The sequence below is a fragment of the Polypterus senegalus genome, chromosome 11, assembly GCF_016835505.1.
Source record: "Polypterus senegalus isolate Bchr_013 chromosome 11, ASM1683550v1, whole genome shotgun sequence".
Taxonomy (NCBI): Eukaryota; Metazoa; Chordata; class Cladistia; order Polypteriformes; family Polypteridae; genus Polypterus; species Polypterus senegalus.
Genome location: NC_053164.1, coordinates 86511280 through 86523318, shown reverse-complemented (window position 1 = coordinate 86523318; position 12039 = coordinate 86511280). Strand labels below are relative to the sequence as shown.

General features: G+C 39.5%; 1 protein-coding gene across 2 annotated transcripts in view; it reads left to right on the top strand.

The window, feature by feature from the left end:
• The first annotated feature begins 675 nt into the window (after nucleotides 1–675).
• LOC120539268 (RAS guanyl-releasing protein 2) overlaps nucleotides 676–12039 on the top strand; it is a 215305-nt gene continuing 203941 nt past the window's right edge. For both annotated transcript variants that reach the window (XM_039769183.1, XM_039769185.1), the window contains exon 1: nucleotides 676–933. The gene's annotated coding sequence lies outside the window, so the exon portion shown is untranslated. The remainder of the gene's footprint in view (nucleotides 934–12039) is intronic.

Genomic DNA, 12039 nt, shown 5'->3' with positions numbered 1-12039 from the left:
GTAAAAAACGGATGGATGGATTCATGAATCAGTGTCTCTACACTAATCGCTTATCCAGTAAATGTATATGCACCCCATGATCCATATATTGTATTACATTTAAATTAACCCCTGTTTAACATTCAGAACATCATTTTTTAACTCCTATTTAATGCGTTAACATTTTTTAATTTAAAACAGTTCGTTTTGAAACATAATCTTAGGCACACAATAAACACAGTGAGATTCCTACTATGCGCTCGATGATGCCGGATGGTCTCCTGCTCTTCGCAACTCAAAATTGCATAATGGATAGATAGATGGTTTCCCACAGTTAGTCTTATTATCACTGTATTGTACTTTAGGCTGATTTCACTTTAGCCTACCTAACACCATACTTATTTTAAAACGAAGCTAAAATAACATTTAAAAATAGCAGTAAATGTATCGTTTCGCAGTGGGTGGACATTTGGAAACGTTAAAGGCTCGAAACGAGAGGTAAATTCCTACAGATGGGGGTGGCTTTGTGTGACTGTACACAACCTCGCGATGTGCCTTAAGCGTTCTTAAGCTGATATAATTATCGTATTTGAAAAACTTCATAGACCCGTCGCTTTTGTCGACACGCGAGTGACTCACGAACACCTACTCGCCTAAATGGTGACACCCCTTCTCCTCCGCCCCCAGTTCGCATCTAAACTACTATATCCCGAACCCGATCCGACTCACGGCCGTGTCGTGGTTCGGCTCCAGGAAGCGAGTGCGAGCGAGAGCGCGAGCACGAGCACGCGACTGAGATAGCAGGAGCTCAACAGCAGTGGCAGCGCAGCTTCTGCGGTTTTCGGAACCGCGCTCCTATAGTCTGATACAAGCAAAAAACAAACGCTGCTAATGGGCGGAGACATGACTTTTTAGACAGGAGACAAGAACGACAGCGGCACGCCGGACTCACCGGTGAGTGTAAACGCACTTAAACAGGTTAAACCTCACACCTTCTAACCTTTAACTGTGTGTCGAGTGCGCCGGCGGTCGCCAGGTAGGCAGTGAGAGCGAGAAAGCTGCGCTACAATGTGAAGCGGCGACGCGTCTCTTGTCAACTTTTCAGTCAGGGCTGTCAGAGGAAGGGCGCCTCGGATGCCCTTTGCAGATGAGAGTGTTTAGCGTTTTGGCTTCTTTTCTTTTCTTTTCGCCTGCTTGTACTGCCAAATATTCCTGAACTTTAAGGGTAAGACGATGCGCTCTCATCGCGGTGACCTATGTGCTTGACTGAAAAGTCTGGTAGCGCAGTGTGCTTCGGTGCCTTGTGCTGCATTTGAAAATGTTTGTGAATTATTTTTGGAGTATTACGATTTTAAGCTTCGGTGAGATTTTCACAGCGTCCGTCAACATGGGGCGTTTCGCCTTTTTTCAGTTTTGTGGTTTCCTGGGTTTTTCTGAGTGTTTCTTTTAAGACGTTCTCGAATATCGCCGCGTTTTCAGCAACGGGGGGTTGTCGTCATTTGTTTCATCTGTAGCCTGCTATGCAGTTTTTTGTGTTTTATTGGTTTACACTTTGCTTTAAGTACCCTTACAAATCTACACTAGTGAGGAATGTGACTGACAGCATGTACATTGCCTAGCATCCTCCTCATTGGTTCTATCAATTGTTATTGGTTCGTCTTTGTCGCATACGGTTCTATATGATTTGTTTTAAGTAGATTTTCGGGGGGCGGGGGGTAAATTGACACTTAATGGTTTTTGCCACAAACCCTCAATCGTCTGGATCCAGCCTATGGCCAATATGCACGAATCCAGGTGCATTGCATGTTAACTCTTTAAAACACCGATTAATGGAACATTTCTTGTGTTGCTTCAGGTGCTATGTTCTATGGTTAAGCATGCCTTACATATGAAGGATGGACGGATGGATGTCCCTCATTTTTCCAACCTGAACTGTAATACTGATTTTTTTTTAACACGAAAGGGTAAAATATGTGCAAATCTACACAAACCCCCATTTCCTGGCAGCAATACTTTAATGCTTTATCATAACAGGAAAGGAAAAAGTGGAAAGTCTGCCTGGCAGTTGGGTTTAGTGCAGCACAGTGGTGTAGTGGTTAGCATTGTTGCTTCAGCTGATGGAGACTGGGTTTCAATCCCATCTCTTCACGTTTGTTTATTTCTGACCCAGGTGTGTGTGTGTTCGCCCTGCAAAGGATTGATGCTATGACTAGGGTTTGTTCCTGCCTTACATCCTATGTTGGCTGAGATAGACTCCAGCCCCATCCAGACCTGCTACCCTGGTCTGCATTAAGTGGGTTAAAAATGACGTGGACTCTTAAACATGACCTCTTAGGTTTTTTCCCACATCAGCTTGATGACAGTGATTGTTGATTAAGTGATGTCTTGTCTGTATTGCTTTGGTTATCTCTGTTAGCATAGAAGTTTTTTTTTAGTGTTTACAAACTTATTCTGGCAGTTACATTTAGTCAGACAGTCATTGTTCAACCCGCTATATCCTAACATACGGTCACGGGGATCTGCTGGAACCAATCCCAGGCAGCACAGGGTGCAAGGCAGGAACAAACGGGCAGGGCACCAGCCCACCGCAGGACACACACACACACACCAAGCACACACTAGGGACAATTTAGGATCACTAATGCACCTAACCTGCATGTCTTTGGACTGTGGGAGGAAACTGGAGCACCCGGAGGAAACCCATACAGACACGGGGGGAACATGCAAACTCCACGCATGTGGTCTCCTTACTGGCAGGCAGCAGCGTTACTACTGTGCCACCGTGCTGCCCTCAGTTACATTTACTTAAAATCATTTCTTATTACAGGGTTATGGATAAAGCCAGTGATAGACCTATATGTTAGGGGCAGTGAAGCTTGAACTGTTTGAGGATCCCGTTGCAACCCTCTAGGATTAGGGGCCCTAAAGCTTAAACTTCATTAGTTTCATAGTAGATTAGTACCTGATAAAGGTGTATATTTTATTTCACACACACACACACACACACACACTTTCTCTCTCTAGACTGTCTAGCTTTCAAACATACCAGTGTATCATACTGTCACTGCACTTATTAGGTACAATGGCTTGTTAAAGCAAAAAGCCAATCATATGGCTGCAATGCAGTTTTAACTAGCATGCAGCTATGGTCAAGAAGTTTAATCCAGCCAAACATTTGAATGGGCAAAACCTTAGATCAAACAACTTTCATTGTAATATGATTATGAAGGACGTAATGATTTTGTCAACTTAGAGAGAGCCCTTGTGGGATTATCACACACTACAGTCTCTAGAGTTTACAGAGAATAGTGCAACAAACAAAATAACATCTAGCAAGCAGCAGTTCTGTGGGCAAATCAACCTTGTTAATAAGACAGGTGAGAGGAGAATGTCCAGTCTTGTTCAAGATGACAGAAATTTCACAACAAAATACTGCTCTTTACAACTATGGTGTGCACAAGTGTATCACCCTGGGCCAGGAAAAGAAGACTCCAGTAAACACATTATTACCAAAAGTGGATGATCAAAGATAGGAAAAATGCTGCATTGTCTGAGGAATCTGGATTTCTGTAGCAACATGCAGAAGGTGGGATGAAACTTTGGCATAAACTGCATTTATTCATAAATCCATTCTACCTTGTGTCAATGCAAAAGGCTATTCGTGGTAGCATAGTGGTGTTTCCTAGGCACATACTAGACCCTTTAGTACTGAAGAGTATCATCTGAACAATGCAGTTTTACTGACCATATGCCTCCCTTTATGGACACATTCTCCCCTTTTCCAAATAGATAACTAAAGTAGGGTGAGGTGCCTTGCCATCAGCGCACATAGTGTCCAACTGGTTTTATGAACATGACAGTGATTTCAGTTTACTCAAATGGCCTTTACTGTCCTCAAATTGCAATTTAATTGAGCCTTTTTTCTGATGAGATGAAATGGGAGGTTCGTGGCATGCAGGTGTGGCTGAAAAATATACAGGAACACCTGATGTTATCAGATCAGCATGGATGAGAATCCCTTAGCAATACTGTACGTCCAGCACTTTGTTGAATTCATAGCTTAAAGAAATGAGACTGTGAGTGAAAGGTGGTTCTACCTAATAGGTGTATACAATACAGTGAAGATGTGTTGTTTATTCTGATAATTCAGGTTATAGTTTCAAAATGAGGTACACATTTATGGAATTTCTGAAAGATATATGGATAGACTATGCATATGGAGCTTGCTTGTTTCATTTTTTTGTATATAAAAAATCACAATACAGATATAGCTTACACTTGAATTTAAATTTAAACCAGTGGAAGCTTCACAAGCATATTACATCATATGCAGATTTCTTTTTGTATAAAAGCAAAGCATCAGTATTCTTACAACAATATCATACAGATTAAATTTCAACTTCTTGAATGTGTATAATAGACTTTAATATTAATGTAGTACTAAGAAGTACATTTGCATTTTTTACTTTTATTTTCAAAACAAAGTAAACAGACTTGCCAGACTTGTTACAGGCAGCACCTTATGTTTGATTTCAACTTCCCACAGCAATTGCTCAATTTTTGTGTCAGAAAGTTCACTTATTTTGGTCACTTGAACTTCCACTTTACTTAATGTTGCTGATTGCACATTATGTGGGAAGCTTGTAGGAGGTGGTTATTTAAGGGTGTGTTCATATAACAGTAACGGTTTTCAGTAGCATGTAAAAAAACAGCATTTACTTTAGCATTACTAGAAAGTAACAACACATGCTCATGCAGTTGGAAATACATCTGATGGGTGTATCACTCTTTACTTTTGTATCTTTATATTATGATTCCTTTATGCAACTGAAGGACTTATTTGCTTTTTGTTTAAGTAGGACTACTTCATCAGGTGAGAGGGCAGAGGTGACTGTATTTAGACAAAAGCTCTTAGTGGACAAATGCAGTAATTTCAACAGTTCACTGCTCACCTGATTTGGAACGTTTAATGAAAAAGTGCAAGCCCTCCTACTTGCTGCAAACATTCCACCACATGCTTACACACTAAGAAAAAATTAATTTCTAAATGTGCTCATCAGAGGGGCATTACTCTTATCACTTGTGAGTTTAATCAAAAGCTTTTTTGTCCAAAGAGGAGGAGACTTTTTTTATCATGTTTATGGCCCTGACCTAACTTCCAAAGAAATTGGATGAATTTTTTTGGAAGCAAATGTCTGCCACACTGAAAAATACTTTCATTTTCACATCATGTGTGAGTAATACATGTGAATCCTGAATAATAGAAACAAATGTCGCTTAAGTGAAGCAGTTTTATTAATTTCTGGAAATGTTACTTTCACAAAAAGTACCAAGCCTGACATGTATACATTAACCTACTTAGTGTTAGACCCGAGTGTTACTTGGGCTGCGAAAACCATGCTAAAAGCCTTAGTCCTTAGTGTCACTTTGGCAACTATACAGATGCGTCTTGCGTAAGTGTTAGAAGCGGGAATCACTCAGGCTGTAAAAGTGCTGTCAGTGCTGCCATTCTTTGGAGAAGTTATGTCTGAATGCAGGTTTTCACTAATTATGAAATATCTGCATTTTATCAACAATGAAGACTTTGAAGATAATACCAATCCAGCACCCAACCTGAAGAAAATTTGGGAGATATACCAGGCCATTGTAGCAAAAGTTTTGGATGTTTACATTCTGGACTGTGATGTCAGCATCAGTGAAAATCTCATGGCTTATAAGGGCCGACTGTCATGGATACAGTGCAGTCCAAAAGTGCAAGATTTGGTGAAGTTTTATGAGCTTTGTGAATCTAAAATGGAATACATTTGGAATTCGGTTCTGTACACAGGGAAAGGGGCCAATGTTTGATCCAAAATAAATCAGTAAGGTGTTGCTACGTCATCAGTGCTGATTTCGATAGATCATCTGCTGGATCAAAGTTACTGTGTAAGCATGGACAATTTGTATACTTTGCCAGAGCTATTTCACATCTTGCTGCAAAGAAATACTGACGCCTATGGAACAGTGCGTCCCAACCATTGTGGCATGCCTGAAGACTTTGGCAGAGCTAAATTACAGCGAGGTACACTAGTAGCTTGGCAAAAGGGTAAAGTGCTTGAGCTGAATTGGAAAGACAAGAATAATGTTTGTCTTCTTAGCACTGTACATCATGCAGCTACGGTCACTGTATGGGCAAAAGCAGGGCTGTGGAGTCGGAGTTGGAGTTGGAGTCGGAGACATTTTTGGGTACCTGGAGTCGGAGTCGGCAAAAAGTTAACCGACTCCGACTCCTACTAAATTTAAATGGGAATTAAAAAAGTAAGTTGAAATGTCCCAATTCACAAACAGTATAATGAACTACTTCTCTGCTGTAAGAATAAAGCCCAATGCATGCAGTGCATAATGTTACCACAAAACGAACATGTCAAGTAACCATGAAGCATTCTTTTCATTAACTGTGTGCGTCACTATATGGGATGTAATGCACAGGTAAGGTGCGGCACCGCTTTCCATTGTGTCGTGTTCCACTGTTACAGGGAACTGTGAACCTAGCCTAAAGCCCCCCATACATTTACAGATGCACTGCTGATTTTTCGGCCATTTAACGAGTCATCACGTGTCAAACGCCTGAAAAATCATCTGGTGTGTTCTCAGCTCCGTCGGGGCCGAAGGAGCCGAGAACACAGATCTCCCTACCTGTCTCCAGCAGAGGCTCGTTCTGCTGATCAGCTGGCCGGTGAGTGACACAATGCACTAAACTTCCGGCTGGCTGACAGAGGAGACAGCCACTGCAGCAGACAGAGGCATCACATTACTTTGGATGGGGCGGTGGTGAGATTTTCGGCAAGCTGGATCTGCCCGTCCATGTGGACACCCGCAATTTGCGGCCGCCAATCAATTGCCGCGATTGTACACGCACATTGGTCGGTGGCAAAATCGGCCACGGATCGCTGCGTATTTGGGGGCCTTAACTCTCGCTGATAATTAGGTCAGTGTTTTTTGCAGGACTAGAGATACTTGTATAAGTGAAGGGAATAAACTTAAACTTTAAACCTGACTATGGGATTCAAACATGATTCATGATTTCCTTTAACTATAACTGTATTCCAAGTTTAATATAGGTTTTCCAGATATTGTTTTTAGTTCATATAGTTAAGCTTTTTTTTGTTTTAAAAGTTCAAACTACCAAAGAATGTGGTTTGTATTTTTGAACCAATACATTTCCTGTTCCTGATTTTTATGCCTGCTATTACTATCCAGACACTTGTTTAAAAAAAAAAAAATAAACAAAACCTTGTTTTCATTGTGTTTGTCTTTAATCTGGCATTATAATAGAGTGTTGGCTTCCTAGCCAGTAGTTCTGTGGTGAAATGACATGTATGTTGCCTTCCTTTCCTTCAATGGATGTAGAAAATACATTAGCATAGTATATACATACAGAGGAGTCGGAGTCGGAAGATTTAGAAACTGAGGAGTTGGAGTCGGAGCATTTATCTACCGACTCCACAGCCCTGGGCAAAAGGCAACAGGCAGGTTATGAAGCCTTGTGCTGTGGTCGACTACAATAGCACAATGGGCAGCATAGATCTTGCAGATCAAGAATTGACTTTCTATCACATTATGCGGAGGCAACAAAAGAAATACTACTAAAAGATATTTCATCATCTGGTGGAACAGTGCATTTGGAATGGATTTGTGTTATACAAATAAAAGGCTGACAAAACTGTATCTCATGCAAACTTTACATGCCAGGTTGTAGAACAAATCATTGCCGCACGTTCACCGTCCACACTACCGCTAAAGAGACGCAGTCAGCTCAGCACTTCGTGGATCAATCCAGAGCGTCTTGTTGGTAGACATTTTTATTATTATATGTTGGATTGTGTCGTTCACTGTGCTTTAAGATATACCACACAAAGGACTAATTTTGAGATTATATACTCTTTTGGCATCATTAGTAGTATTATTATTACTGTTATTTTTGTTATTATTGTACATTTCATATTATTTTTATTCATCATTACTATTTTTTAACATTATTATAATTTTGAAATTTTTAAAAATGTAATTTTTCATATAAAAAATACAACACTTTTTTTTATATTTTTCTGGAATAAAATGCAATGCTAAGGAGGTTAAACATACCCACTATCAGTCACTACTAAGTCAAAGTGAGCATGTACTCAGTGAAATAAAGTTTAACAAACAATAAATTAACTGACTCCAGTAACCTAAACCCAACCAAATCATTTAACCCAGTAACCACCAGACATGTCTGTGTTCTCTACCCTTCATTAGCCTCTGTTTTCCACCAGAATAGAGAAACCTCTATACTCAACCTCAGCCTACAGAGAAACAGTGTTGCAGTAATGGGCTATCTGCAGGTATCTGTAAAAAAAAGCATTGTGCAGCTTCTTGTAGCAGTATAAATACAGCAGCATTCATGTTTAGATCCTTGAAGTGTCATATTGGTTTCACTGTTTTTTTAGCTTTATAGCTATGTTTACTGGTTTACTTGAGTAAGTCTTTATTTGAAGAAATGAAATAACAGAGCAATTGCAGCACTTAATCATTGCTGCTCACCAATGTTATTTTATTTTAGACAAAAGTGCAAGCATCTGTTATATTGGCAAGTGCAGGACTTTTACAAGACTTGTATTTTCTCAAGATCGCTCATCCCTTACCTGGGATGACCCTTCAGCAGTCAATGTTGTGGATTTAGAAGGCTGTTGGGTTACGCTAGTGTGTATGAGGTATTAAATTTCCAGTAAATTCCTTTGATAGTAATCTTGGTAATTTACAGTGTCATAAGTCTGAACAAGGATTGTGATGTTCTGTAAGTACTTTTGCATTTTGGTGATGTTGACCATTGTAAATGTTTTTACAGCTTGGCAATATTTTATGCTAACCTCTCAGATTACATCCAAATTCAGCAATATTCCTGAAACATAGGTTTTATGGCAATGACTTGAAATTTTAATTTTTATTATAATTAGACATGTTATTTAGATGAAATTCTGCACTATGGTGTGGAACGTGCATCCTTGTAGAGATCACCGCCCATGTCTTTTTCTTCTTCACTCCCGAGTTTTTGTAACAATTCTTTCAGAAGACCCTTCCTGTGCCATATTTGCATCATCCTTCTTCTGCTTACTTTTGGTTTTCTCACACCCACTATAGCAATTTGCCTGTGCTGGTCCTTGCCATGTTTACACTGGTTAACTTTTTGTTATAAGCTGGTTTAGTTGTAACTTTTACCTTCCAACAGATTATGTAGATAATGCAAGATGGATTTTAGATTTGTGTAAAAAATGAGAGCGTTGTATATCATTTTATTAAATTATTTAAATATGTTTTTTTTATATGCCTGTCTGAGGTGGGAATGCAGATTATGGGGCTTGACTTGATTGGGGACACTTCCACCCCAGCCTTGAGGAGGCTTTGCATGGGGGAAAATGCAAATAATGCAAAAATAGCACTCAGCCTGGAGTCCACCTGTCCAGGTGCTTCACATTTACATTATTCTGTACATTGTCACTTTACTCCCAAAGAGCTGTCACAGTAAAATCACTTGTAATCTTACATTTAATTTAAAATAGTTAAGTTTAGCAAGTTATGCTTTAGTGAAGAAAAATCATTAGTTTCAATGTTATTTGGGACCAGAAATGTGAAGAACAGAATCTTTCATTTAGTGTACAGTACTATTCATTTTATACAGGGTGGTCCAGATCTAATTATGCAGATCCAGATCATCTAGATAACTTTGATTTATGCGGGGATGATTTTTCATGTCGTCAGTTTGCACAATTATCGATGGTCTGTGATTTTTCGTGTGGTTTTCTATGTTATAAACTTAATAAGTTATAGCATAATGAAAATTGCATAATTAGATCTGGACCACCCTATATATATATATATATATATATATATATATATATATATAGTGGACTTGAACCCGGACACACACAGACAGACATTGTTATTCCGCCACACACTGTTTATTACACAGTACGATTTACAGTTAGTCACATGCACTCCCCAGTGTCTCCTGCACTGTTCCCCCAATGTCCAGGCCTCACAGTCTTTGTGCCTCTCTCTTGGCCGCCTCCCGTCCTTTCTCTAGCTCCGTCCTCTTCCACCCGACTTCCGCTTTCGACTGAAGGGAGGCGGCCCCTTAAATAGGAACCTGGATGGGCTCCAGCTGCTTCCCGGCACTCCTCCGTAGACACGCCCCAGTGTGGCTGAAGTGCCGGCTGCACACCCGGAAGCCGTCCGGGTGTCCCCTGTCGTCTTCCCCCCAGCACTTCCTGGTGTGGCGGAAGTGCTGGGCTCAGATATTCAGGCACGGGCGCCGCCTGGTTGTGGCCACGGGTCCCTACAGGGCTGGGCTTCCAAGCCCTTTACCCGAGGCCCCCAACATAACCAGGGCGGACGCCCCCTCGCGGTCTGGAGGAGATACAAACATATAGCATATATAGTACAAGTGTGTGTATATATATATATATATATATATATATATATATATATATATATATATATATATATATATATAGGTCTTTAGTTTGGAAGGGAAACCAGGTCTGTATGATGTAAAATCATGTTTTTGTCATTTACAGTTTACTTGGAATTACTTTTGCAAATTTTACAAATGTTAACTTATTTTGTACACTTCATGGAGAAAAAAGAGAAAATTCATGAGTGTATGAGAACATTCAGATTAGGAGTTATGGACAATTTCACAATTTTAAAAAAATTTTCATCATAGAAATCACTTTCAAGTTTTCCTAGAAACTGAAAAACATATATTTGCATTATCAATGAGAAAAGGTAGAAAATAAGAAAACTTTTTTCTGTGCAGACTTTTCTGTACTTTTTTGTATTTTTTTTCATATGTTTGCAGCCCTCATTCTTCTTCCAAGGTCTTTTACATCACTTACAGTGACCTGTCCTTAAATGTTGCATTTTTCTTTACAATCTTTACTTTTTTTTTGCATCCCATACAGCTCTCCCCTATACATCCTTCATACTTTGGTTTTCTTTTTCTTTTTTTCTTAAAAAAAAAAAAAAGATAAGCTTTCAGAGCACAGCTTCTTCTTTCTACTGTAACTACATGCAGGGCTGGCCCTACCATTCTGGAGCTCTAGGCAGAGTTTTGCTTTTGGGCCTCAACTAGCCTTATGCAAACATGTATTGTGATATTTACATGTTTTCATCAAGATAGTCCACCTTTGAGGTGTAGTTGAAAAAAGCTAGATGCAGATTTCCAAAGAAGGCAATGGAATCTTTTGAAATTGTGGCACAAAGAAAGCTCACAGAATTTTTGCAGCAGTTTGGCATGCACACTTTTGTGCTTCCCCTTCATGTTGGCACCATTGTCATGCTGGATGATTGCCCTCTGCAGTAATCAAAAGGAAAGGAAAACAAAATTTCTTCTGTTGTCTGTGTTGCTGGAGGCAATCTTAAAAAGTGTTCTTCAATCCAGGGTGTTTCCTCCAGTATGACAATTCTTATAATTTGTGTTGTTTATTCTTCATGGCTAGCATAAGGTGTGCAACCCAAAATAATGGAGTCATATTTGGATTGCTTGATGTCATTTACTATATGCTCAATTACCTTCTCACTTATAGAATCAGTGAGCTCATTTTGAGCTGCTTTGCCAAGTTAGCTTATGTGGATACTGGTGCCAATCTTAACATTTTCTGCATGCTGTTTCACAAATGTCTTGTTCTTGAAGTAAACAATGATGATAACACTCATTGAAGAGTGAATGTGCAAAGCCTGATGTTAAGGAAATGCATAAGACTTCACATACAGTATATCAGAGTGGGAGAACAATAGTTTTTTTATTATTATTTTTTTAATGAGACACAAGTAATAGCAGTCCTAGCCCTGATTTGTTTCTCTCATATGACGAGGCATCCCTCATGGAATTTTTCAATTACTTTAGTTAAAAAATTTGCAGATCAGTTCCCTTTCGTGCAAAGTGAGATGTGGCCTTTCTTGTGGAATATTATGTGGTTTCGAATAATGCCATGTGTGGATTAACTAACACAATAATTTAATAGTTAACAACTGTAGATA